Source organism: Myotis brandtii, unplaced genomic scaffold (genome assembly GCF_000412655.1).
Source record: "Myotis brandtii unplaced genomic scaffold, ASM41265v1 scaffold550, whole genome shotgun sequence".
Classification (NCBI taxonomy): Eukaryota; Metazoa; Chordata; class Mammalia; order Chiroptera; family Vespertilionidae; genus Myotis; species Myotis brandtii.
This window is the reverse complement of record NW_005370043.1, coordinates 3,624,601-3,631,345: the sequence shown is the minus strand read 5'-3', so window position 1 is coordinate 3,631,345 and position 6,745 is coordinate 3,624,601.

Here is a 6,745-nt window from a genome sequence, read left to right as displayed (position 1 = left end):
CCTCCGGCCCCCCGTCCCTCCCCTGAAAGCTGCTCTCTCCTTTGAGGGTCTGGAGACGGGGGAGAACCCCCCCCACAGTGTCCCCTGCCCGCAGGGGCTTTGGCCACGGTGGGAGTGGGGTGGGAGGGAGGAGGATCTGGATGGTCAGTGTAAGGAACACTCCTTCCCTAGGGAGGAGCCTCCCAACCTTCAGGCACTCCTCAAGGACTCCCCCACCCAGCCGTAGGAGGGGCTGCTCCATCTCCTGCATCTCCATCCTTTCCCAAAAGCCTAGCCTTAGCTGCCTCATAAACAGGAAATACCTATTAGCAGGGGGAGGGAGGGGAGCCGTCTGGAAAAGAGAGTTGGTCCCCCCCTCCCTCTGGGGGGTCCCCAGCTGCCAGTTTCTCTTCCTTAAGCTTCAGGGTGGGCTGCAGGAGTAGATGCCGGGGCTCTGGGCTGCTCCCTAAGGCATCTGGTTGGGACTGAGCAGGGGGTCCTCTTTCCCTTTGTTATGTAGAGGGGGGTTGATAGTGAAGGTTCTCTCCTGCCCAGTCTGCACAGCTGGTTTGGCTGAGGGTGGGTTACAGATGTGGAGATTTAAGTGTTTATGGGACCCCCTTCTCTCCACCTTAGCTTCTGCTGAGGGAGCAGGAAATTATGGGAGGGTGAGGATCTGGGGGTTGAGAAGAGGGCCTTCCTACGTTTGGGAGCCCCTCCCAAGTGCTTAGGAGAGTGTTGGAGAGGGGAGCTGCTGTGAGCACTGCCATATACTCCCTCCCCCATTCTCATCCACCCATTTGATTTCTCCACCCCAGCTCTTCCTATTTCCACCTTCAAGGGAGCGGGGAGGGGCTCATCCACAGCTATACAGGTATCCTTGACAGCATCCCCTTCCTGTGTCTCCCTCCTCCCTACATCCCCCAGGCAGAGGTCCTCACTAGAGAGGTAAAGGGAACCTAAAGCAACAGAACACTGCCTTGGAATTTGGATGCCTGGGGTTGAATTCCATCTTTGTCCCTCACTAGCAAATGACCTGAGACAGTTGACTTCCTCACTCTGAGCTTTACCCTCAAGCTTTATTCTCTGTAATTGGTGAGAATCAACTAGGCCAGTGGTCCAGTGGTCGGGAAACTGCGGCTCTCGAGCCACATGCGGCTCTTTGGCCCCTTGAGTGTGGCCTCGAAGTTTCAATCGACTGTACGTGCCCGCCCGCACGTGGTATTTTGTGGAAGAGCCACACTCAAGGGGCCACAGTTTGCCGACCACTGAACTAGGCAATATATGCCCAGTCACCTAGCCCAGTGCCAGCCATGTAGTCAGTACTCAATATACATTAGCCCCTTTCTGATTTCTTTGAAATTATCTGTTATCTCAAGAGTGTCAGGAGTGGCCTGGATTAGCTGGAGGATTAGAGATAGTGTGGAGGAGAGGGGCTACCTGCCTTGATTGCTTTCACTCTCTACTGTTCATGAATTTGCATTTGTGTTCCCCCAATCCTGTGACCACTTTTCCCCTAAGGTCACTCATTCCAAACAACTAGCTTGGCCAGATTCCATAGTAATCACCAATTACCTTGGGTGGACAAAGGGATTTACAACCCACCCTATAGGGCACTTTGCTTCCTCTGAATCTGAAGGGACTCCTAGATTACATATATGGAAGGTGGAAGGCAAAGAAGAAAAACAGCATTTTTTTGAGTATACACTATGTGCCAGGCACTGTGCTAGGTGTTTCACACCTGAGACCTCATTTACTGTTCATGACAACCTTTGGAGAAAGGTGCTATTACCTTCATTGAAGAAGCAAGAAAACTGAGGTTTAGAGGTTAATATATATGATTTATCTGTAAACCATCCTTATTCCTCTTTGCCGACTAGTTAATGCCTCATTTAAATTTTTTATTTATTTTTAACTATATTTTTTTTATTGATTTCAGAGAGGAAAGGAGAGAGAAAGAAACATCAATGATAAGAAAGAATCATTGATTGGCTGCCTCCTGCATACCCCCTACTGGAAGTCCAGCCCACAACCCCAGGCAGGTCCCTGTGACCTTGTGGTTGGCTCATAGGTCTGTGCTCAAATACTAAGCCACACCAAAGGGCTGTTACTGCCTCATTTAAATTTCAGTTCCAGCTCCAGCTCCTCTAGGAAGTTACCCCTCTCACTCCCATCCCAGCTGATCTAGTGGTCCTATTGGTTTTAAGGAAATATCATCTCAGCCCAGCTTGTGTTGTTCATTGGTTGAGCCTCGACCCCGTGAACCCAAAATTCACTGGTTCCTGGTCAGGGCACATGCCCTGGTTGTGGCTCCATCCCCAGTAAGGGGCTTGCAGGAGGCAGCCAATGGATGTTTCTCACTCATCCAGGTTTCTTTTTCTTTTTTAAAAAATATATTTCTTTATTGATTTCAGAGAGGAAGGAAGAGGGAGAGAGAGAGAGAAACATCAATGCAGGCAGCTGATCGATGTTCCTCTCTCATCATTGATGTTTCTAACTCTCTATCCCTCTCCCTTCCTCTCTGTAAGAAAAAAAATCAATAAAATATATTAAAAAAAAAAGAGAGAGAATCATAGATCAGCTGCCTCCTGCACCCCCCTCACTGGGGATCGAGCCCAAAACTCAGGCATGTACCCTTGGCCGGAATCGAACCTGGGACCCTTCAGTCTGCAGGCCGATGCTCTATCCACTGAGCCAAACCGGCTAGAACTCATCCAGGTTTCTATCTCTCTCTTCCTCACTCTCTAAAATCAACAAAAACTTTTTTTTTTTTAAGAAAATATCCCCTAGCTGGTTTGATTCAGTGGATAGAGCGATGACCTGTGGACTGAAGGGTCCCAAATTCAATTCCAGTCAGAGGCATATGTCTGGGTTGTAGACTCAATCCCCAGTGGGGAGGCAACCAATCAATGATTCTTTCTCATCATTGATGTTTCTATCTCTCTTTCCCTCTCCCTTCCTCTCTGAAATCAATAAAAATATATTTAATAAAGAAAGAAAGAAAAGAAAATATCAAAAAACAAAGGAAAAAAAGAAAAGGAAAAAAGCATCAGTCCTGATGGGGTAGCTCACTCAGTTGGTCAGAGCATTATCCTGGTACACCAAGGTTGCCAGTTCCGCCCTGGTCAGGACACATACCAGAATCAACCAATGAGTGTATACATAAGTGGAACAACAAATCAGTGTTTCTTTCTCTCCCTTCCCCTCTCTCTCAAATCAATAAAGAAAAAAATTATATAGGTAGTCAGTTGTTATAATCAGGTAAGTCTTTGGTGAGCATGGAGTAAGGACATGTGATTGGAGGGTCCAATTTTTTTAAATATATTTTATTTGAGAGAGGAAGGGAGAGGGAGAGATAGAAACATCAATGGCCCTAACTGGTTTGGCTCAGTGGATAGAGCGTCGGCCTATGGACTGAAAGGTCCCAGGTTCGATTCCGGTCAAGGGCATGTACCTTGGTTGCGGGCACATCCCCAGTAGGGGGTGTGCAGGAGGCAGCTGGTCGATGTTTCTCTCTCATGGATGTTTCTAACTCTCTATCCCTCTCCCTTCCTCTCTGTAAAAAATCAATAAAAAATATATTTAAAAAAAAAAGAAACATCAATGATGAGAGAGAATCATTGATCAGCTGCCTCCTGCAAGCCCCACATTGGGGATTGAGCCCGCAACTCAGGCATGTGCCCTGACCGGGAATTGAACTGTGACCTCCTGGTTCATAGGTCAATGCTCAAACAATGAGTCACGCCAGCCAGGCAGAGATTCCAATATTTGGTGGCCTATGTCTCTGAGGTTTTCCTTCAGGGCCCTTAGGAATGTATCTGTCATGCACCACCACTAGTAGTAGGCATAACACCACCCCTGTCTCAGTAGCACTAAGACACAGAAATATATTATTTTTTTTTGAGTAGATTCCACGTAGACACCATATTTAGGTGAATAAATTGTTTTGTCAGATGCTGAACAAAGCAAAAATAGCACTACTTTCTGCTTTCTTTGACATTAATCTTCTTCCCAAAGCCTAATCACCATAATTATGACCATAATTTGTGCCATAATAGAGTACCACAGACTAAGTGATTTCAACAACAGGAATTTATTTTCTCACAGTTCTGGAGGGTAGAAATCTAAGATCAAGGTGCTGGCAGGGCTGGTTTTTGGTGAGACCTCTTTCCCTGCATGTGTCTCTTCCTTTTCTGACACCTGCCTTATTGGATTAGGCCCCCATTTTTATGATGTCATTTAACTTCACATCCTTAAATTCTCTATCTCTAAATACAGTCATATTGGGGGTAGAGGCCTTCAACATAAGAATTTTGCCTGGTGCAGGGGTGGAGGTGAGCACAATTCAGTCCACAGCAGAGGTCTTCTTCCCTCATTAATTTTTGTGGGAATGTATATTGATGTAATTTTTCTCAAGGGCAATTTGGCATTATTTGCCAAAATTTCAAATGTATACATCTTTAACTCAGCAATCTCATTTCAAGGAAACTATTCCATAGAATTATAAAAGTACAAATATACATGTACACACGTATAAGAATGTTTACTGTAATTTATAATAGTGAAAAACTGGAAATAAATATAATTTAAATAATGATATATCCATATAATGGAACTCTACTCACTAAGATCTCAGTAAATATTTGGTTAATGAATAAACTAGCATATTGTTACATGAAAAAAAGCAAGATGTAGAACCATACATGTGGAATGTCCCTATTTTTAAAAAAAATTTTTCCATTGATTTCAGAGAGGAAGGGAAAGGGAGAGATAGAAATATCAATGATGAGAGAGAATGATGAGATAGAAACATCAATCAGCTGCCTCTTGCAAGCCCCACACGGGATTGAGCCCACAACCTGGGCATATGCCCTGACCCGCTATGGAACTGTGACCTCCTGGTTCATAGGTCAACACTCAATCACTGAGCAACACCAGCTGCACTGGAATGGCCCTATTTTTTTAAAAATATATATTTTTATTGATTTTTAGAGAGAGAGCGAGATACATTTATGCAGGTCTCCTATGAGCAACACCAGCTGCACTGGAATGGCCCTATTTTTTTTTAAATATATATTTTTATTGATTTTTAGAGAGAGAGAGCGAGATACATTTATGCAGGCCTCCTACTCAGGATTAAGCCCAAACCCAGGCATGTGCCCTGACCGGGAATGGAACTGGCAACTTTTCGTCCAACCAACTAAGCCACACGGGCCAGGGCTGGAATGGCCCTTTTTTGTTTTGTTTTGTTAATCCTCAGCCGATGATATTTTTTTCCATTGATTTTTAGAGAGAGGGCATGGGATGGGGAGAGACACAAAGAGAGAAACATCGATGTGAGAGAAACACATTGATTGATTGCTCCCTGCACGCACCCTGCTCAGGGCCAGGGATCAGGGATGGAGCCTACAACCAAGGTACGTGCACTTGACCGGGTTCGAACCCCAGACCCTTCAAAGGTCCATGGGCAAACTGAGCCAAACTGGCTAGGGCAGGAATGGCCTTATTTTCAAACTATCAAAAATGTGCAAAACTGTAGATTTTTAAACCCTATAGATTTTAGAGAGGAAATGAGAGGGAGAAAGAGAGAGAAACATTGATGAGAGAAACATCTATTGGCTGCCTGCTGCATGGCCCCTACTTGGGATGGAGCCTGCAACCCAGGCATGTACCCTGACTGGGATTCAAACAGGGGACCTCTCAGTGCATGGGAGGAAGCCCAACCAATCACACCAGCCAGTACTAGATTTTTAAATTCATAGAAAAAGTAGGGATGAATACACACTGAAGGTGACAAGGGTTAAATCTGGGGAGAACTGGAATTTGTAGGTTAAGTATATTTTTTATTTTATGTAGTTTTGTACTCTTTGAAATGATTAAAACTTTTTTAAAGTTAGGAAAACAATATGAAGTAGCTTCTAAATGGCAAGTGAATAGTAGAGATAATGATGGAATGTAGAAATACAAAGGGTATGTGGTTGGCTGGGATGATATAAAAGGTTTTCCTGAAGTAGGATATGAAAGATGTTTGAAGGTTTGAATATTCCAGAGAGAAAAATCAAGGCAGAAGAACACCTATTGTCTTTGGAGGACAGTAAGGTGATCTGTCTGCATTAGCAGGACATTTGGTAATGAGATGGCAACCCGGATTTCTGAGCGTCCACATAGACGCTGAGAATGCATTGTTTTAGGATTAAACTCAATAGTGCGTAGTAGATTAGGTAAGGGTAGAGCCTGGAGTACGTGTGCCCACTAGGGGATGCTGTTTCAAAACATAGGCCCAAACAGTGGTTCTCAACCTTCTGGCCCTTTAAATACAGTCCCTCATGTTGTGATCCAGCCATAAAATTATTTTCATTGCTACCTCATAACTGTAATGTTGCTACTGTTATGAATCATAATGTAAATATCTGATATGCAGGATGGTCTTAGGCGACCCCTGTGAAAGGGTCGTTCGGCCGCCAAAGGGGTCGCGACCCACAGGTTGAGAACCGCTGGTAGGCGAAAGGAATGTAAGGTATAGCAGGTAAAACAACAAAGAGGGTGTTCCCACAGTTGAAAAAATTGGGAAAATAAAAAAGATGCGCAAATGTTAACTCTCCCCTTATTACCTCTTGCTCCCCAACTGGGTCTCCAACACAACAAAAAACTAAAGCATTACAGTTCGCGTATGGCAAGTACCACCCGAGCTCCGATTAAAGCGACTACTATTCCCACACTCCCTTGCGAGGCCAGTGCCCTATTTCCGGGGGGCGGGGTGCGGGGT